Raw genomic sequence first — 23,682 nt, forward strand, 5'->3', positions numbered from 1 at the left:
GATGGATGAGGAAACTGCTGGCTCCATAGAGGACACCAACGCCTTAGTTGCGGTTGAGGATGAGGGCTCGTCTTCATTTCTTGAATTCATCTCGAACTCATGGGCTTTCAGATCGGCAAACATGTCGTGCATCTCCATTTTGTGGAGGTTTCTGGACTCCCTCATCACCGTCGCCTTAATGTCCCAAGCACTAGAAAGAGCCTTCAACACCTTGACGATGATTTCTTTGTTGCCATAGACCTTTCCCAGAGTGGAAAGTTCAATGATAATGCTGGTGAAGCACTTGTCAAATTTGTTCATCGTTCCCCGGGACGCATCTTGATATTATCAAACTTTTGAGTAGCAACCATGAGTTTATTCTCTCTTGTTTGTTCATTGCCCTCACAAAGTTGGATAATCTTCTCCCATATCACCTTGGTAGTGGAACATGCTTTGATTTTGCTAAACATGTTCTTGTCAAGAGTTTTGTACAGGGTGTTCTTGGCCATGTTATCAAGGTTGGCCTTCCTTTTATCTTCAGATGTCCACTCCTTTCGGGGCTTCTCAACGAGGTGAGAAACACCATCAGAAGAAGTGGTGGATGAGTTGGCTTTGTAGATCTTTATCATACCATTTGTAAAAATGTACCGCATGTCGTCGTCATGGGAGGCTTGTTAACGACAGACATGATAATACTTGATTTCTTGAGAATAGAAACACTCGCTCTGATACCACTTGTTAGGAAATGAGTCAACAATAGTAGGGGGTTGACCAAGTATTGTTAAACGCGTGACTTATACTTCGATATTAACTTTGTTAGAAGTTAATATATGTTTCTATTCTTCACAAGTCTTCACAAACTCTTGAACGGAGTCAAGTGCGGAACTGTTTATTTAGACTTGAAACGACAGATAAAGAGATGGAAGAATTGGAATGTAAATAACACAAGACACAAAGTTTGTTTATGGATGTTCGGAGCAAACTCTCATACGTCACCCCTTCTTCTCAACCTTGAGAAGGATATTCTATAGAAGATTTGGTTTGAATACAACACTTACACAAACCCGGTCGGACAACCAGGACTTAGACAATGCATATTTCCGAAATCCTAGCACGCAGTACTCTATTAAACAAAACAGCCTCTATTTAACTTACAATATTGAATCTCACACAGGAATATCAGTGAATGTAATACAACTTAATGATCTAGAAAAATTGTAAACTCTTAGAACTTGAGAGTTTGAGTATTTGATAGAAAGTTCACACAAAATGCTTAAGACTCGTGAAAAACTGTAGTAAAAAGGTTGGTGCAAATTGTCCTCCAACTTCTTCTTAAATGAATAATACCTCAACAGACAGATTTGTTTCAGAAGACACATGTCCTATTTCAGTTGGATGTGTGACAGTGTAGTACATTAGAGAATATGCGTTTGATCGTGGATGTACTAGATGATGATAGTGCGCCGAATATTCTTAAAAGAGATCGTGGGGTACTTGGAACGTACATCACATGAAATTTGAATTAATTTGGCATGTGGAAGTCTTCTATAGGTTTAGCTCAACTATTGTGTTAGACTGCCAATAATGGATTTGATCAAGAACTGGAAGTTCTTCACAAAAGCTAAATACCAAGTTTGATCAAATACCGAAAATGCTTCATAAAACCGAAGTTTAGGAAAAACCATAAGCGCTTCATATAAAACCGAATTTGATCAAATACCGAACTGGTTAAATACCGGAAGCGCCTTGTATAAAACTGAACTAATCAAATACCGAAAGTTCCTTGTATAAAACCGGACTGGTTAAATACCGGAAGCTCCTTGTATAAAACCAAACTAGTTAAATACGAGAAGCGCCTTGCGAAAGTTGAACTTCTGGAAAAAACCAGAAGCGCTTAGCAAAAGCTGAGCCGATCAAAATACCAGAAGCGCTTCTGCAAAATACCGAAGTTAACATAAAACTGGACGCACTTCTCCAAAATACCGAAGTTAACATAAAATCGGAAGCTCTTTTCCAAAATACCGAAGTTAACATAAAATCGGAAGCGTTTCTCTAAAATACCGAAGTTAACATAACACCGGAAGCGCTTCTCCAAAATACCGAAGTTAACTTAAAACCGGAAGCGCTTCTCCAAAATACCGAAGTTAACATACCGGAAATGCTTTTCCAAAATACTGAAGTTGATCAAATACCGAATTTGATCAACTACCAGATAGATTCTCATTTCGGTTTTTTTCACTTTGACCCTACACATAATCAATTTAACATAACTCAGTCTTATTGATACACTTAAAATTAATAAAAAAACTTTAACCTTACAAAATCACCCACTACACCATAAACTAAAAATGAAATGTCAAAAATAAAGAAATATAACAACTGTTTCAAGCAAATTTCAACACTAAATGAGAAGACGAAAGTTAGAAGATATACAAGGGAAATTAACATATTCAAAGAATTTATTGACAATTTCTTCCTTATTGATCCCACCTTAAACGGAGTTAAGTTCACATAGAAAAGAGATAACAATAACGGTATTATATCAAAAACCGTTCGATTTCTCTTCAATGAGGATTTGGAAATGCTATTTATTCCTATTAATCAAGTAGCTCGCACAAGAAATTCATTAGACCATTGATGAATTACTCTTCCTTGCAGTTCCAGTGTTGAATCTAAACCACCTTTTCAATTTGACAACTCACTCCTCGAGGACCTGAACTTTGTTGAGGCAATTTACAAATTGTGGACAAAGAAATCCTCTATTGAAGTAAGACCTTCCTCCTGTATATCTTCAAAGCTAAGAAAATCGAAACCATTTATCAAGAATTGGAGAAAATCAAATTTTGGGTCCCTTGAATATCTCATTTCAATCATTACTACTCAATTCGACGAGTTAGATAGAGCCGAGGAGGAAAGGGAGCTAACGGGAAAAAAATTGCTAGTAAGTTGAACTCTTTGGAAGGCTGAATCAAGATGTTTATCGATAAGGGATAGTGGTTGTAACACAAGATTTTTCCACAATTTGCGAACTCCTGAAATAAATATAATCAAATTTCTATTATGCCCAAAATATCGAGGACCCGAGTTCCATTAGTAACACCATCATCTCATACTACAAGGAGCTTCTTACCAAGACTAGTTAAGAAAGTCTCACTCTTTACGACATCATTTGTGACCAGATTTCAACGAGGAATGAGTTATCAGCGAATTATATTTTTCAGCCAGGAAAATTCTCAACGCTATTAAGAATTTTCACAGAGACAATGCATCGGGTCCTAATGGTTACTCAATGGCTTTTTTCAAAGAATCGGGGAATCTATTGAAAGACGAGAATGTGGCCTCTTTTAAACACTTTTAGAACACTGTCTTTTGAAAACAGATATAATGCGACTTTTATTGTTTTATCAAGAAAAATCTGGGACAACGAATTAAAACACTATATGTCAATTAGCCTAGTGTCAAGCTAAAACTCTTGTCAATAAATTGAATATCCTCCTCCCAAATAATATATCCCCCAATCAGATGCCATTTGTTCAAGGTAGATAAATCACCAATATTTCTTTAGTTTCCAATGAGAGTTATGATTCGATTATTAAAAGGAATATTGAGGGATGTTTCTGCAAATTGAATATCGAAAAAATGTTTGATCACGTTAATTGGAACTTCGTTCTCCACCTACTCAAGAGAATGAGATTTGGAGATAAATGGATCAAGTGGATTAAGACATGAATTTCTAAGACAAAATTCTTCATCATTGTTAATGAAGAGGTTACCGTAGTTTTTTTTGTAGGTGTAGGGGCTGCGGCAAGGGGACCCTTGTTCACTACTTCTCTTCACCGTCATCATGAAGCGCTCTCTAGACACTTCGAGAAAACATTCATCCGAGGCAACTTTTCGATTATTAACATGGGAATAGTTAAAAGACCCCACACTATTTCTCATATCTTATTTTCCGATAACATCATTTTTCTCGCAGAACCATCAATTGAAAACAATTCCAATCTTAGAAGGATCCTCATCCTTTTTTGGGGCGTGCTCGGGCTCAAGATCAAAATAGACAAGTCTGAAATTTATTTATTGAAAATATTTCAGATCATCTTCTCTCGTTGATATCATGGGATTCAAAGTTAGTAAATTTTCAACCAAATTTCTAGGTCTTCCGTTGGGAAAAAAACTAAAGTCAAAATATTTGGAATCTCATCACTGAAAAATGGAGAAAATATTAGTTCTTTAGTAAAGTAAACTTCTCCAATGAGAGAAGAATGACCCTCATTAAGTCCTCCCTTGTATCTATTCTACCTACACAATTTCACTTTTTATTCTCATCACTCGTGTGCAAATGGTAGTAGAGATGTCATAAAAATAGTGTTAGATTTTGGGCTAAGATGTTGATTGCAAAGTATGACCATCATAAATTTGAGTGGATACTCCTTTCGAGAATGAAATATCTCGGCAATAACCTTTGGGAATTCGTCAAGACTTGGACCTAGGGTCGACCTTGAGAATGGGAGACCCATTCAAAACAATAATCGTTGCCCACAAAATTAAAAGATTCTACTAATTAATTTTTTTACAAAAATAAATATATACATGAAAATATATTTATTATAGAAAAAAATCATATTAAATATTAAAAATATTAATATAATTTAAAGAGAAACATTTAATTAATTCATAATATATATTTATTTATAAGTAAATAAATAATAAAATCATTTGGAGCCTAAACAATATCATAGGTTAACTACTCATATGGACGAGCCTAGGACCACCATTCACCCTCCTCATTATTTTCAAGTGAAAAATGAAAGAATGATTCAATTTTTGCTCGACCCGACCCTTGACTCCCTAATGGTAAGTTCACACTCACTTTTCACGATTTTTTCAACTGAAAAGATATCAAGATTGCAAATTTAAACACTTCATTCGGTGATCAAAATATTTGGAGGAATTCATCTAGTCTCTCATCGACTGATAACCTGAGGGCCAACTCATTTGGAGCGCTTCACTTTGAAGTTACGATTGATTCATTGATCTATGACTCTTTCCATCTCATCGGCTCTCCAAACTTCGAGGTTAGTCTTATTTACTCGTCCCTCAACACAAACTCTTCATTCTCTTGGAAGGACTTGTGAAAAATCAAGTTATCATCGAGAATCACGTTCTTCGCATAAAAAATCATTCACATTAGTATCCTTACACAAGATAAACTCGAGAAAAAGGGATTCCATTTGATATGTTTTTTGTGAAAGTTATGAGGAGACAACTAATCACCTTATCTTGGATTGGCAGGAGACAAAAGAAATTGGGTCTCTTATCCAAAACCTCTTTAATCTCCGATGGAAGATAGGGGAATGTTGAAAAATGAAATGACTAGAGCACTCAGTACAAATGACCGAAAATTAATCTTTCAATGGAAAAATGTGACATTGCTAAAATCACATGCTTCACTTCTCTTACACTTATCTATCAAAAAAGGAAAAAAAAATAATATATATATAATAAAACTTCTCACATTCACCAAAAATTCTTAGGTTACTTGAGATGAAATCAATCCAAATCTTGGTGTATTTCATTTTTTGTTTACTCTTTCTATTTCAATTAACTTTCCAATAAAATCTATATTCAAAGTTTAGACCAATAATTTACCATTTTCAATTGAGTTTCAAAATAGCTTGCTAGATCCCATTAGTTATTGTGAATGTCCAACATAACCAATAACCTAATGGATCACACACACACACACACACGCACAGTAACAAGAATTTGTAAAAGAATAATGAAATTTGATTCCACAAGTTGATAGTCCTTGCCCGATTCTGGATTGCAAAAATCAAATTGAAATGATAATATTTGGGTCAAGTATAATCTAAGTCAACATCTTAATGAGATATCTTCTAAAAACGGCACAATCAAATGGGTAAACACATCTCTGCTGCGTCCCATTAAGTACAGCAGTGTCATGTGACATGTTAATACCCAGAGAGAAAGAGAAAGTGAGAAATTGCATATTTGCAGCAGCTAGTTTAGCTTCCAGCAGCGACAGGTACAGCAACTGGCTTTGAGTCTTCAGCTTTCTCATGTTCCTTGTTTAACATCTGAGATAAAAAAAAAAATAATACCCTATTTGTATCACATTTTATCATCCAATAAAATCTATGTTTGTTGAGTTTAATACTCAAAATTCAACAATATAATCTCTGTTATAATATTTTAAAACAATCAATCGCTTTGCTTCAACATCATAGAACAGGATAAATCTACAAGGAGTATGAGTGACAAAAGGCAGTTCATACAAAATTCAGACCATCTTACCTTATTGTTAATCAAGTTGTGGAGAGCGATCACACTTCGGATAAGTGAAGACAGATATATAACCAACATCATGTCATTTGTTTTTACTGTCAGAGACGGAGAGAAGTGCATTAAGCAAGATAATGAAATGCATACAATACACACAAGAGTTAAAAAGAAACCAAAATACAAACAAACTCCTATGTTTACCTGCAAATGCTTTAATAAGCTCGGAGACGTTTAGATTTGGTAGTAGGTTGAACACATCCTGAGAGGGAAATTTGTAGAACAATAATTTTTTTATCAAATAAAGCTAATAATCACACTGATGATCTAGGTCAAATCTTATACGAAATGAAAAAATATCAATATTAATATTAGCTTTGGCAAACTTCCAATGTGATTGTGAGCTGGTAAAAACTAGCAGATCAAGTTTCTAATACTTTTAAAGTTTCTAGAAGCATCATTCCATTGGGTTATGTGGCTCATTAACCCTAACACCATGTTAACACATTAAATGCATCTATTAACAAGTCCATCAAACTTCATAACCCATGTTGTACATGGAAATTGTGAAAGTTTGTCTACACATAAATTGAACATCATAAAATTGGGGAAAGTTTGAGCACCTGTAAATGGCACAGAATTTCATGATTCAAAGGAAGCTTCCCATCAATGACAAGGTCCAGATAACCACGAATCTCTTGAAGTCGTGCATCCAATCCCTTCAAGGCTGCAAGTTTTCCTGTCACCTATTACAGAAATACAGGAGAACTTAATGAGATTATAATCAGTATTTGTAGTTTGGAAGACAAACTAAATTCCCTTCAGAGATAGATTAAAATTCTCAACAAACTATAAAGTAAATGAACGAATGAGAAACCTCTGTTGCAAGGGTGCTAATGGTTGTCTTTCACATCCCTTAGCAAGTGCTCCACACCTGTAAATTAATAAGTTAGGAGAAAGAAAAAAAAAAGAGAAAGGAAGGTATCTGATAAACCCTCTGGGGCATACCTATTTCTTCAACTTCATGTGCGGCAATTTCAGAGGGAAGATGCACAAAAACTTTTTGGCTTTTCTGAGTGGCATTCTGCAAACCAGCAATATTACACAGTAGATAAGATACATAATGTGTGAAGCCTTAGCTTAAGAAGAGCAGAAACTGATTAGAGTACCAGGTATCATGGAAGGTTTAGATACCTCTTGAACTTCCTCAATGGAATAGTAAGCTTTGGCTGGAATGCCCATCTCTTTAGGTTGCACATCAATGATGACCAAGACGGGGTTGGGAACATAACTGCATTAATAATAAAATCAGCGTACCATACATGAATATATTTTCCGTCTCCTCCTTATTTTGCCACACCCTATATTTTCTCATGTATCACAAGCATACATAGACACTATTACAAAAGTTATCAAGCCTCTTAATTTCTTAAACCATGTGCAAACTACCGGTGCTTGGAAAATCTTAGGCTATGTTTGGATGTGTATAATGAAATAACAATTATAATTCCAGGTGTATAAGAATTCGAATTGGAAAATTGCAATTCAATTCTTATGCTTGGAGATATCATAGAATTGCGATTTCAAAATTGAAAGAATCTAATTGAAACTTAAAAATCATATACATTCAATTCATTGCAATTATAATTCCAATCATTCTTTTTAAGTCATCAAAGAAACAAAGGAAATGGAATTGAACCCTCAATACCAATTCTAGTTACAATTTTGCACAAACCAACCATAGCCTTAGAGAGTTCTCTTTTTCAAGTGACCCATCTACTAGACTAAAGAACCACACATTGACAATCATACCTATGAACAAAACCACCCAATGAACTACCCTCAGCTCAATTTTCTTTCTCCAACATTTTATAAAAATGGTTCCTACTTTTGACAAAGAAACAATACTAGTGGGATTTTTTCCCTAATTTTTTTCTTCGCAACTCCTATGTCTTGACAAAATTTATCAAGATACAAGTAAAATATTCCAGTGTTCCTCTTTGCTTTTATAACTTTTTATGCCTTGAGAAATGTCAACTACCGTGGAGAGCTCCATTTATGTAGTGAATCATACATAAGGTGGTAGGAAGTACAGCTAGTAGGTCTTGAAAAGAAAGAGAAAAATATTCACATAACGATAAGGACCTAATAAATTAGAAAATAAAATAGAAACAACTCTTTGATTATTATCTACTGAAAAACAATAATTAATCATTTTCAAGTCAATAATTAGACACAATTCATGGGAAATGTTTCCATGCTGAAGAACAAACATAAGAAAATAATTCAACAAAAGAACTATAGCCATAAACAAAAAATTTGTGAGTAACAAGACTTTTGTGGGAGCAAGTAAGCAAAGATTGGTGATTTTGTTAACTTACTCAGTGAATAACCCATGGATATTTAGATCATTTTCCCGCAACTTTGGACCAGTACTATACCACCCCACAATGTGCTCCTTGGCTGAAAACTATATGAGTCAGATTAAACAGACAACGTTGCAACCAGAAACTGAAAAGCAGAACCGGAATTGCAGAGTGTTGTATAAACAAAATATTGAGTACGAAGAACGTAGTATAAACAAAAATGTACCATTTATTCTTCTGAACATAGAAAACATTGCTTCATGGTAGTTGTGGTCAAGAAACCAGATACTAGGATCCTTGTCATCTTCTTCAAAGGGAACTGGAAAGACAATCAAGGATGATGTCAATATTAATAGAATTTGTTCTGCCAGAGAGCCAATATAGAATTTAATCCAACAGCTGTTACACACACTAATTTAACTACATGCAAAGACTTAATTTTGTCAACAGTTACAGATAAAAATAAAAATAAACCCTAGTCTGCCGTAAATGAAGTGAAGAATGAATTAGGAAGAGATTGAGATCTAGGAAGAGCTATAACCTGCGTAGCTGTTGCTAATATCAACGGTGCCGCGTGAGGAGGAACCGAGGAGGACACCGACGACACGCTTCCTTGTGTCTCGTGCAACTCTATTGTAATGATCGACTATGCTAAGTAGAACTAATGGATGAACAATCACCTTCTCCATAGTCCGCGCTGACACCTGTTGCGTCTTGATGACATCCATGGCGTTATTTCCAAGTCTCAATCAGTTTACCACTTCAGTTTCTATATTGCCTTGCTTTCTTCTTCAGTTCACTCCAAAACAAATGCTAATGGAGTGTTATTGTTTGTTTATGTTCAAATTCTTTTCTTTTTTTTTTTTAATTCTTTTTTCTCAAAGTGAGAAACCCATTTTGAGAAAATCAATAGGCTCTTATAGGCTTATAACACACCACACTCTAAGAGGCCCAAAGTAGCTAAACATATGTGGAGTCATTTGTAAATATAATGAAAAATTATTTGAATGATATATATATATATATATATATATATATATATATATATATATATATATATATATATATATATATATATATATATATATATATATATATATATATATATATATATATATATATATATATATATATAGAGAGAGAGGAGTGATAGAGTAAGGGAATTTAATAAGGGAATTTGGTGAGGGAATGACGTGGCATCACCTTCATTGGTTGGAAAAGGTAAAAATAGGAGGAAAGAGAGAAAAGAAAGAAATTATTTGATTTTTTCAGCGAATAAAATTATGCCACGTCATTCCCTCACCAAATTTCCTCACCTAATCATTTCTCATATATATATATATATATATCAAATTGTTTTCCACCTCCTCTTATATTCTCACCCTTGTCCCATTCTATAATTAACTTCAAAATTATTTATTTATTCCTATTATTTTTATATATTTATCTTTCTTATCTTATTCATTTACTTATTTTATTTTATTTAATTATTAAATTTTTATCATTAAATACAATTAATTAATTTTTAATATATTTCTATTTTATTTATTTAATCAAAAATACAAAATATTATTATTTTTATATTATAATTGTTTAAAATATATAAAATATTAAAGTGTGTATTAATTTAATAAAATATAAATATTTAATATTTTATTATATTAATTATATATATATATATATATTAAAATAGTTATGATTCAATTTTTTATATAAATAAAATTATCTATTAATTAATTATTAATCTAATCATAATATTTTACTTAATAATATTATATTTTAAAATTTAGTCAAACATAATATTTTTAATAATATTTTAATTAATAATATTATTTATTAAATTAATACACATTTTAATATTTAATATATTTTAAATAATTATAATATAAAAATAATAATATTTTGTATTTTTAATTAAATAAATAAAATATTTTAAAAATTAATTAATTAATTATATTTAAAAAAACTTAATAATTAAATAAAATAAAATAAGAAAGGTAAATATATAAAAGTTATAAGGATAAATAAATAATTTTGTAGTTAATTGAGGAGTGAGGGCGAGTGGGAATATGGGAGGGGTGTAAGGATGGAAAATTTCCGGATTTCGGGGGACCCGAACCGGAATCGAATCGAACCGGACCCGAATCTGCCCCGAAAAATCGGGTCCATTATTGACCCGAACCTGACCGGTTCCGACCCGACCCGATTTTTTTTAAAAGTTCTGGATTTTTTTTAATTTTATTTTTAATATGATCATTGATCAAATCTAAAAAGTTTTTAATTGAGAAAATTTACAATGACCTAAATCTCATGTCACTATCTTTCTCTTTAGAATGGGCTAAACATAATGGGCTAAATAGTATATTTTTTACAACAAAAGGACAGAAAAAAACATGGTCTTCTCTCTCATTATATTCCCATTCATTATATTCCCATTTTGATAAAAGAATGGAAGATTAAGTTTCACTATTACTACACCCTTACCCTTTTTCAGATTACATTATCACTACCAGTAATCAACTAGAGCTTTTATTCTATCATTCTCTCTATTTTCAGATTTCTCATTTCTTATTTCATTCAATTTTGAGTTTTCTGTTTTTTTTGGGTTTGTGTTGTTTTTGTGCGATGACGGCCGAAGTAGAGGTTGTCCTAAGTTGAGATGCAAATCAATTGCTACAAATCATATTGAAAAAGAGTAAACTAAGTAAGTTACGAATTTGAAGCTGAATCATATGACAAAAGAGTTCATCCCTTCTTCTGCGTACTTGATCGATCAAAGTTGCGATCAGTTTGCCGAGGGCAAAGGATTTCATCAATGCGTACTTGATCAATCGGTTCGGTTCTGAACTCGGTTTATACATTGGGTACACTAACCGATCGGTTCCGCCTCAATTTTGCCCCGAACCGAAAATCAAAGAAATTACCCGAACCGATCGGTTCGGTTCCTTCGAGTACCTGAACCGTCGGGTCCACTTTGCCATGCTTAGAGGGGTGGGAAAAACCATACCCCTCTGTTATTCCCACTTATCGGTTCCACCCCTCCTTCCTCCAAAATTATTTATTTATCCCTAACACTTTTATATATTTACCTTTTTATTTTATTTATTTTATTTTATTATTTTGTTTTTTTATCATTGAATATAATTAATTAATATATTTTTTCTACTTTATTTATTTAATTAAAAATATAAAATATTATTTTTTTATATTATAGTAATTTAAAATATATAAAAGATTGAAATGTGTTCTTCTAATTTAATAAAATATAATATTTTATTATATTATATTATATATATATATATATATATATATATATATATAATAAAATACTTATAAAAATCATTGAATGATATAATATTTTTTAAATAAATAAAATTATCTATAATAAGGTAAAATCTTTAACATATTAAGTATAAAATTTTACTTAATAATATTATATATTAATAATTAGTCAAATTAAGCCTAATATTTTTAATCAGCAAAATCAAATCTAAATAAAATTATATATTATTAAATAAAACATTATATTTAATTTGAATTTGAGGAAGGGAATGAGGAATGGAATAATGTGGTTCAATTTGATTAACCAAAAAAATGACAAAATTTCTCTCTCTTCTCTCTCTTCTCGCCTTTTATCATTTTTCAACTAATGACACATATTCTCTCCTTATTCACTTTCTCAAATTCCCTCCCTATCACTCCTCTTATTAATATATAATATATTAAAAAATTATAATATAAAAATAATAATAGATAATTTTATTTATATAAAAAAATTGAATTATTCAATTATTATTTTTATAAATATTTAAAAAAAAATATATATATATATATATAATATAATAAAATATTAAATATTTATATTTTATTAAATTAGGACACACTTCAATATTTAATATATTTTAAACAATTATAATATAAAAATAATAATATTTTGTATTTTTAATTAAATAAATAAAGTAAAAAAATATATTAAAAAATTAATTAATTAATTATATTTAATGATAAAAAAACTTAATAATTAAATCAAATAAATAAAATAAGAAATGTAAATATATATAAGTGATGTGAATAAATAAGTAATTTTGGAGGTGAGTGATGAGTAGGGCCGTAACGAGAATAAGGTGGAAAAGAACCTCTCATGTATAAATCATGTAAAAATGTTTAAGAATAAGTTATCATACACAATCAATTATGTAATTAGGTAGGTGTAAACATGTTATTAATTTTTAAGATAGATTAGTTTATGAAACTTGAAGGTATATATAATATTTTGTAATTATATAATTTATGAACTTACAAATTATGTTATTAAATTAGAATATAATATATTGTGTCTATTTTATTATAAAGAATTATGTACAATAAAATGATTTATAGATATGTGAGAATAGTTTCTGATTATATTGAAGTGAGATTATTAATTTGGTGTAAAATGATTGTGTTAATAATAATCTGTATAGATAAGTTATCGGTCCACAACACATGATTCGTTATATGATTGTAGGTGGATAGTTAATTTGCAAATTGGCATGACTAAAAACTTTGAAACGAGTCACTTAAATTGAAAAACTCCTTATAATATTAAAAATGATTATGAAAGTTTAAAACTTTTATGTTATTAACACGATGTTATAATTAACTAGCTGTAGGGGTGGTTGGTAACGATGAGTCGGTTAAGCAAATTATCGATTAAGCAAAATATCCCTTAAGGCTTGTTTGATGAATGGATTTTTGGGATAAAACTTAATTTTTATTCCAAAATCCAATCATCACATCATCAATCTAATCAATTTATTTATCTTTTAAAATACTAAAATTATTTATATTTTTTTTTAATATAAATTAAATATTAAATAAAAATTTAGAGGGATAAACGGTAATTTAATCAAAAATAAATAAAACTCAATTTTTTTCTACTTTTTATCAAATAAGGATTTTTTTAAGAAAAAAACTCAAACAAAATCAAAAAAATAACTTCCTAAAACAAGCTATGAGGTGGTCAGTAATAACTAGCCAGTTGGGTAAAATACTCCTTATTAAATGTATGACAGGGTTGTAATGTCAAGTCGGTGGTAAAATGATGCTAAGTAATAAGGAGATAATATGATAGGATAGGATGGTAGTAATAACAAGTTATTTTTTAAGTTTGAAGTTATCTCCATGTCTTGAAATTACCTATATTTGTATTATTAGTGCAAGCATATAACTAATAGACATTTTATATTAAATTTAACTCAAACTTTTAGAAGAATGCTTAGACATTTGCATTATTGACATTTTAATATTTTAATATGTAATAAAGTGATTTGATATGTTTAGATTCAAATGATAGAGGCTTGATTTGTATTTAAAATAAAACATTGAAAAACACCAAATTGTATAACATTGTTGTTTTCTAGGTAGATATCAAGGAGAAGGAGAACATGGTGAGAATGTTTTCTTGACAGATATCAAGGAGAACATGGTGAGAAGTACTTCAATTATAGTTGCTTATGTGAATATATATTAACTAAGAATGAAAATTGAATATCATTCACCCTAATAAATTGATATATTTGATTACACATAATTCAACAATATATGACATTTTATTTATTTAATTGGTTAATATAGTGCTTGTGTCACGGGCTAAAATTAGATCCATGTGACACTAAGCTAGATAGAAGAGATTCTAACTTAGTAAGCCTTTTATAAACAAGAAGAATTCAAATGCAAGAACACTTAGAAAGAGAGAAACAAAGTTTTGAGAATAAGATTGTATTAAAATGAATACTTAATAATTAAAATGAAATACCCTTGAGGTACTTATAGGACTTACGACGTATTAAATTAGGAATTGTCTTCCAATTACAATTTAATTACATTTGGGATATATCTTCCTTAATTAGAAAATATCTTCTAATATCTTTCTTAATTATCCTTAATTAGAATATATCTTCTAATCTCTTCTTTAATTAGAATATATCTTTTAATCTCTTCCTTAATTAGAATATTCATTGGGTCTACTTAGGCGATTGGGCCTCCCCGTGGGCTTGGATATTAGCGCACTGTGAGGCCAAGACTTTAATGAGCCTCGACATCCCCTGGATTGGTCGTGACACTAATGGGCCGTAACATTCTCTCCCACATATGTCGTGGTCGTCCTCGGCTCGACCTTGGACTAATACTCTTCAATCTTCTACTTGAATTGACACAAGAGATTCTCTCTTTCCCAGCAATTCTCGACATTGGGTAGACCTTTCCCCCACGCCGCTCAATTTTAAACGGTCTCTCGTATCTGCGTACAAACCACTTATTAAGGGACTTACATTGATGCATGAGTAATTTCCTTATTCCTCGGTCCCCCCCTTGAACCTGACTACATGCCTCTTCATATCTGTCTGTTTCTTCAACTTCTTGGTGTTTTCCTCCAAAGATGCCCGAGCAAGATCTGCTTCCTCTCCTAAGGATTTGGCGATAGTGAAGGTGGACTGCATTTGACCAACGTAACATGTGGTCAAACTTTGTGGAGTTGATGGTTGTGTGGTGTCTTTGGCCTTGAGCCCCTCGAAAGCTTTGACACACACTATCTGGACTTCCTCGGGTCATTCTTCTTTTCCCTTGGAACCGTCCCTATCATCCATCTTGGCAAAACTTGCAAATGTCTCTTTACCACATTTGTGACCTAGGCTGTACCGCATTGCCGAAAACATGTACATACCATCTGATTCTCTTCTTGTTGGTATCACTATAGTCTTTCCGTGATCTAAAATAATTAAGGAATCAGAATGAGGAACTATGCAAGCGCGTACCTGATCGAAGCATTATAGTCCCAACACTACATCGTAGTCATCCATAAGGACTAATGTAAATGAGACTGTCTCATTTCAGTCTCTAATCCTAGTGTGCATTTTCTTAGCCTCCTCAGTTACCGGCTTGGCTGTTGTACTCACAGACTTTACGGTCTCTCTTGTTGGGTGGATGCGAAGACCCAATGCCTTGGCCACTCCTTCGCGCATGAAGTTGTGAGTAGCTTTAGTATCCACTAGTGCTTTGATGCGCCTTCCCCCAATCAAAGCATCCACGAACATCGAGCCCCTCTTTGTTCCTTTAATCGGTTCACAATACTAGCCTTCACAGCATTGAGTAGTCTTAAGGATCCTATTTGAGTCTCTTCTTCCTCATTAGAGGACTCAGTTCCTTTAACCACTACAACCTTCCCCCCCCCCTTAAACGGGCACATAAATTTTATGTGATTATGAGAATCACAAATATAACAGACTCTTGGTTTACCCGATTCTTCGGCTTGCCTTCCTGAGTTGTTGTGTGGATACCCATTCTTGGGTGGGTAGTCTCTCCCACCTTTCTCCTTATCATGTGGGCAGTCTCCCCCACCTTCCTCATCATCATCCCTGAGGATCTTCAGTCTGTCCAAAAACACTTTGAGCTCTAACAGTCTTTCTACAACTGTAATTTGCCTCAAAGACGTTCTGCACCTTGGCCCTTTACAGCTCCAAATACGCCTGTTAGATAAAATTAGATCATCCATCTAAGTAACCGGTTAATATTGTCAAGTAACCTCGCTTTTATCCGGTCAATATCAAAGAAACCGCATCTTCGCGGCTATACACGGTTTCCAGAAGAACCGCTTAATCAAGAGTTGTAAAACAACTCAGAACACTCATCTAAATAACTGGTTATATCGATAGACAAAGCACCGCAGCATCACGGTTTACATTTCATGTCATCAAACGGTTCCAAAAGAGGGATTGCGTCATCAAAGTCAAAAATCGAAAAATTTGGAGGGAAATTTCCCGCCCAAGGAATTTCCGCTCAAAAAAAAAATCCCGCTCTGATTTGGCGCCCATAGTTTGCCGCCCCTTGGATTATCTCCTTTTGGCTTCCCGCCCACGGATTGCCGCCTTTTCGGCTTGGAGGGAAAATTCTCGCCAAATGTTGATGGGACGGTTGGGTTTCCAGACCGCGCCTATAAAAAGGGTCCTTGGCCATTTCATTTCTCTCTTACGCGAAACAGCTTTCTCTCTCTAGGCTCTCAAAACTCTCTCACAGCGGTTATTCTCTTGTTTTCTCAAATCCTCTCAATCATCTAAGATGGGTCGTGCTTCAGCTTTGTTTAAACACATCATTCAGGTGGATTTTGAGGAGATCCGCCAAAACGGTTCGGCACCGGCAAAGGAAGTTATTAACCGGATTTCCGAAGCCGGACTCGAGTATTTTCTAGGCGGTCCATTTGTGCTCTACAGAGAAGCGGTTGAAGAATTCTTCAAAACCGCATCTCTTTCTGGCAACAAAATAACCGCAACTGTTGGCGGTACACAATTCGAGATAACCGAAGAATCGGTTGCGGAGATCCTACGTCTTCCAGCAACTGGCCGCAATGCCTCGATGGAACTAGATCCCAAAACATTCGAGGCGGCTTGCCAGATTCTCTCAGCAACCGGGAAGCCGGTAAAGGTATCCGGTAAAAAGTCCTCATTACGACCGGAATACATACCGTTTTGTGACATCTTCACAAAGTCGGTTCAAGCGAGAGGTGGAAACTTCGACAACCTCACAAAGGCTAAAATCGAAATGCTTATCAGCTTACTAGAAAGTGTACACGTTAACTAGGCGAAGGAGGTTTTCCACAACCTGAAAGACATGGTGAAACCGGATTCCTCCCGGTCATGGGGATACGCCATCCCTCTTGGAAAGATCATGCTACACAACGACATCAACACTGGTCCGGATGTTGTTCTGTCATCAAGCAAGATTATTAAATCTCGACAATTTCTGGAAAGGAAGCAGCCGGCCCCCGGTTCTACAAGTGGCCGAAGGAAGAAGTCTACCGCCAAGGCACCGGCTCCGGTAAAAGACAAGTCCGGAAGCAAGAAGGGTAAGGAACTGATAGCATTCACGGAACCGACCTCGCAAACAAGAGATGAGGAAGAATCGGCTTCCACGTCTGACCGAACCGGCTCACAGAAAACCGATGAAAATCCTTCCGATAGAGAAGGACCGAATGAAAAAGAACATTCGGGTACAAGTCCTGACAATACCGGTGCGGCCGCAAGCCTTGAAAACACCGATGCCGGTGCAGACGGCCGTGAGGAGGAAGAGACTCCCTTTGACAACGACCAGAAGATGGCCGAAATTATAGTGCGCCGAATCTTGGAGGAAATTGAACTACGAGTTCAAGCGGTTGCCGCAGTATACCGGGAATGACACGAGTACCGATGCGACAAATTTTTCAAACACATGTTACCGGGCCTAACCGATGAACAATGTTTCAGAAGACTGAAGGAGATAGAGGAAAACGTTATAAGCCTCACAAACGCCGAAAATCCTAACGATGCCATGGACCGACACGCAATCGTGAAACCGCGTGCTCGGCTACAAAAGCTAACCGTACGTATCCGAAAGCTTACAGAAAGGTACGTTGCGGGAACACCGAAGGCTAAGTTACAGCTCTTGGTGTTGGATAAACTGAAGATAAGGAACGAAGAACTCGCTGAAGAAATAGATCGGCTTGAAGCGATGCACAGACAGCAAAATCCACCGCACTCTCCGGCTCTTGAGACCGGTGACGATCAGAACCGAGGTGAAACGCCTCCTGTAGCGGATCCGGTTAGAAACGAGACCGACGAAAGGACAGAGGCTCCTTTCACCGGGCCATTTGAAACGGATCAACCGGGGGATTCAGAACCGGGCGTCACAGAGGAAAGGGTCAAGTCCCTTATTCAAGAGTTTGCCGACTCCACGGTTCAACCATGGAAGAAGAAAGTCAAGAAAGTCGTGCGCCAAACACTCTTGTTCGCCGAAAAGACAAGGGATGATCTTGTAAAGGCAAAGGCCCGGATCACAGACATCGAAGACGAATACCGGGACGACGTAGTTCTGCACAACGATCATCTTCAACGAACCGAGGTCTTAGAAGATAAGACCTCAAGGATAGTGGATGACATGGATCGGTTTGAAAGGGAAACCGAGCAACAGATCACAAAGGTCGATGAAGACCTGGGGCGGTCAAGTAACGAAACCGCTTCCACACTCGACAGGGTCATCAGCCTCGAGGAAAAGAATGCAAGCCTTGAGGACTGGAATACCCAACTCGAAGCCGACCTCAAGGCGCTCACCGCACAGGTAAATGAATCGATAAATGCCAAGTTTAATGCTGATAAGGCGGTTGAAGAGGCAAACGCCCAAGCGGCTAAGGAAGTCCAAGATGCGCTGGACGAAGAAGCGCGGAAAGAAAAGGAGGCATCGCGTCTGTCTGAAGAAGAAATAGCTGTGCGCGAACGACAACTAGCGGCTAAAAACACGGCACTTGTAAGGTCCATTGCAGCTCAAGCAGCGGAGGATGCAGAGCGGTTAAATACTGAAAGACAAAGACTCGCTGAATTTGCAAACGCTCACAAGAAGAAAAAGGCAGCTTCTTCCTCTTCGGTTCCGGCAAAACGGAAAAGGAAAACATCAAAGAAGGCTCAAGTAGCCGGGATGCTGGAAAGGATCACCAAAACGGTTATTGAAACTCAACCGGATCCAGCTATGCACACCGAAGATGAAGACGAAGAGCATCTCGAGCTGCGGTCTACAAGACAACGAGTTCTCAACACGGTTCAAATAAGCACGGTCGGTCAACCGCAAGCTGGAGGTTCAACTTCAAGAACAGCTCCACCGGATGAAGAGCAACCAACAGATGATATGATGGACGGCTTCGTATTTTCCGAATCAGAATAGGGGACTTACTTTCTTACTTTATGTTTCTTTCAGTTTATTTCGGTTACTTTTATATATATAGAAAGTTATTTTTGAAACCGGCCTATATTTGCATTCCTACATTGTTTTGATAATTTTAAATTAAATAATCAAAAAGGGAGAAATTGATAAGATAAAAGATAATAATTTTCCAAAATTTTTCTTAAAATTTTTCGAAAAATTCTCCCAAGTTAGTTTCAAAAAAATTCGGTCAAATAAAGAACCGGCCTACGTTTGCAATCTTACATGATTTTGATAATTTTAAATAAAATAATCAAAAAGGGAGAAATTGTTAGATAAAATTAGACCGGTTCATAGAACTTAACACATAAACCTTCCATGCAGGAACAAAGAACCGGACCAGTCAAAGTACCCAACCGGTTTGAGAAAACCAACCGGTCAGATCACTCAACCGGCTAAGAAGCTCCACCGGTCAAGTTATTTAACCGACCTGAAACATGACCGCTCAAAAGAAGGCTGGAAACACCAGACAGCCGGTTGATAACCGGAAGTCATCAGGCTAAGTCAAATGACCGACCAGCATAAGAAGATACTTCGGGTATCTGTTGAGAATGATACCAAAGGAACAGACTGAACATTTCCATATTCATACAAGTCTCAGGAAAGTCTGCAGGCTGCAGAAGACAGTCCTACAAGATCTTTCTACTTCAGGATAAATCAGAAAGACAATCTTCCAAGTACAGACAACTGTCTAACCAACAATCACCATATTGAGTAAAAGACAAACCTAGCAGGTTTGTCTTACACACTGGAAGAACAGACTGCCAAGTCTGTAAAATTGACCGCCAGGTCTGAATCACTGAACCTCTGCTCAGCCAATCAGATTCAAGAAAGTGAAATATGACCGTTGACATATTTCATCTATAAAAGGAGCAGCTGAAGAAGAGTAAACGTGGGACAAGGGACACAAGTGGAACAAGTGGGATACGTGAGACAAAAGAGATTTCAAGGGAACATAGTGAACAAGTAATCTACAAGTGACAAGAGTGTTCTCTCTCTAGAAAAAGCCTAAGTGCTAAAGTTGAAGTGTGTATTTTACAATTTCGGTGTAAATTGTAAGGGTGTTATCGAGCAGGAAATAAGTCTCGATCGGATTGTATTTGTATTCTTTAGTGAATATCCTTCTCGCGGTTTCGAGAGGAAGGGTGACGTAGGAGTTTTATCTCCGAACATCCATAAAAACCTGTCTTGTTATTTACTTTCTGCTGGTTCTACATTCTAACCGACATGTACTAACCTATCTACACCGCTTTAACCGACTTTACACCACCTAAACCGAATCACCAAGTTACAAAAACCGATCCATCAATTTCCAAACCTGTCCTATTCAAAACCGGCTCTGCCTATTTCGTAAGTGTGCTGCTTCAACTTGAAACAAACCTCTTCCGCGCTTGAACCTGGTTCAAGAGTTTGTGACAATTTGTGTAGTATTGAAACCCCGGTATTAATCTCTAACCGGATTAATCACCACCCTTTGAGTGAGACGCGCTAATCGGCCCCAACCCCGGTCCTCTAGCGGCGACCTAGATCCTAAGAACGCCCAAGTCTTTAGGCCATTAACAAACGCGAACAGGGCCTCCTGCTCCGTTAGACTAGGTAATTCGATTATCAACTCCTGGAACTCTTTCACATACTCCTTGATGGTTTTGTTGTGCATAAGTTGACTTAGCCGCTTCCTAGCTTCGAAATCGGCGTTCTCTAAGAAGAATTGATGCTTGAACTCGGTCTTAAAGTCTTCCCATGTTTCCATCTTCAATGTACCTCGTTCAATATCTTCTTCTCGCCTCCTCCACCATAGTAGTGTCATATCTATAAGAAAGAATGGTATTGTTTCCAACTTGGTACGATCATCGAATTTCCTTGATGCCCGAAAGTACCTCTCTCCATGTTCTAAAGGAAGTCCTCCACTTCCCTTGCACTTCTCGAGCATTTGAATGGAGTTAGATTAGGAACATCCATCAGATGAGGTACTGCACCTCTATGCTCCCCTCCATTCCACCCAATCCGACCTTCCAACGCATCGAGCCTCCCCAACATTTCCCTTCGGAGAGCGTCGATCATTGCATGGGATTCTCCTCGGATTGTCTCAAGTATTTCCTGTCATATATCATTAATCTCCCCTTGAATCGATCCCATCACGTCATCACGAATGCTACAATTCAAACGGTTAATGATCCTCATGACATCATTCTCCAACTTTTCACCTTTCTCATCCAACATCGTTACTCTATCGGCCACCGCACTAAACACTTCAAGAGCTTCTTGGTGCTTGCTCATGTCTTCTTCAAGCGGGTCACCCGCGCTTCCATGGCAGCACCTCTCTCGACGGACTTATTCCTCTTGGATCCCTTGTCCTTAGTTAGTCGGTCGGAACCTTAGTAACGGTAGTACGTGAATCCATCTCTTGCAGCTTGAATGCGGAAGTACAACCTTGCTCTGATACCACTTGTCACGGGATAAAACTAGATTGGTGTGGCACTAAGTTAAATCGAAAAGATTCTAACTTAGTAAGCCTTTTAGAAACAAGAAGGACTCAAATGCAAGAACACTTAGAGAGAGAAACAAAGCTTTGAGAATAAGTTTGTATTAAAATGAATACTTGATAATTATAATGAAATACCTTTGAGGTAGTTATAGGACTTACAACGTATTAAATTAGGAATGGTCTTCCAATTACAATTTAATTACACTAATTTAGGATATATCTTCCTTAATTGGAATATCCCTTCCTAAGTTAGAATATATATCTTCTAATCTCTTCCTTAATTAGAATACTCATTGGGCCTACTTAGGCGATTGGGTCTCCCCGTGGGCTTGGGTCTCCCCGTGGGCTTGGGATATTAGCGCACTGTGAGGTCAAGACTTTAATGAGCCTCGACATCCCCTAGATTGGGTCGTGATACTAATGGGCCGTAACATTAGGCCGGATTTGAAGTTTGAAATGTCTTATGTGGAAAAAAAATTATTCTTATTTTTTTTATTTAATTTGATATTTATTTTTATGTTATATTAAAAAGATATAATAATAATATATAATATTTTTATATTATAATTAATAAAAAGAATATAGTCTTCTTTTTTTTGTTAAATGATGTAAAATTATGTAATTACTCACCTTAAGGTTGTTTGTTGTAGTTTTACTTTTATTACATTCAATATCCTTTAAATATTTGAATTTTTATGTAAATCACAACTCAACATCTGAATCATCTAAGATCTCTCAAAAGTTTACATGGGATAGAGCAGATTTTTTATTCTTGAAAAATTTATTCACAATTTTTTGCTACTTCCTCCAATGGTGGAAATAGCTATTGGAGGAGAACTCAAATATTATATTATTCATATTTTCTAAGTACTTTTTATCTCTATTTTATCACGCATTATGTTAAGAAAGTGTGACGTCATTTCAAAATTGCACTTTTTCTCTTGACTTAATTTGTAAATCTTCGTGTCTCGACATATTTTTTTCAACATTTCATCTCTCCAAAAATTATCTTTTATTTCAAAAGTGCATTAGCCAGTACCCAAGAGTCAAGAGTCACTCCTCTGATGAAGTAAAACATGCATTAAAATCAGTCAAATATATATATATATATATATATATAATGATGCTTAAATTTTAAAGTATCCGGATTGTCGGGTCGAGAGTTGTGGTTAATTTGGATATGTATGTGAGAGTAAATGGATACTTGGGTTGGATTGTGAGTTGACCCGCCCATAAACTTAAAACGGTTAAAAATAAAATTAAAAATGTTATAGGTATGGTTCGAACTTGCAACATAACAAAACAAATACAACATTTTAACCAACTAGGCTAATAATAATTTATATTTTAAATTCAACACCAAATTTGATGAACGTGGGACATTTTAACAATATATGTTCAACTTTTTAACTAACTAATCTATATATATAATGATGCTTAATTTTTAAAGTGTCCGGATTGCCGAGTCAAGAGCTATAGTTAATTTGGATATATATGTGAGAGTAAATAGATACTTGGGTCGGATTGTGGGTTGACCCGCCCATAAACTTTAAACGGTTAAAAATAAAATTAAAAATGCTATAGGTATAGTTTGAACTTGCAACATAACAAAACAAATACAACCCTTTAACCAATTAGGCTAATAACACTTTATATTTTAAATTCAACACCAAATTTGATAAACGCGGGACATTTTAACAATATAAGTTCAACTTTTTAACTAACTAATATATATATATATATATATATATATATATAATGATGTTTAATTTTTAAAGTATCCGGATTGTC

The 23,682-nt window shown here is 35.0% G+C and overlaps 1 pseudogene; it reads right to left on the reverse strand.

The window, feature by feature from the left end:
• Positions 1-5,748: 5,748 nt before the first annotated feature.
• Positions 5,749-9,464, reverse strand: LOC124945973 (annotated as a pseudogene).
• Between the last annotated feature and the right edge of the window lie 14,218 nt (positions 9,465-23,682).

This window comes from Impatiens glandulifera, chromosome 7 (genome assembly GCF_907164915.1).
Source record: "Impatiens glandulifera chromosome 7, dImpGla2.1, whole genome shotgun sequence".
Taxonomy (NCBI): Eukaryota; Viridiplantae; Streptophyta; class Magnoliopsida; order Ericales; family Balsaminaceae; genus Impatiens; species Impatiens glandulifera.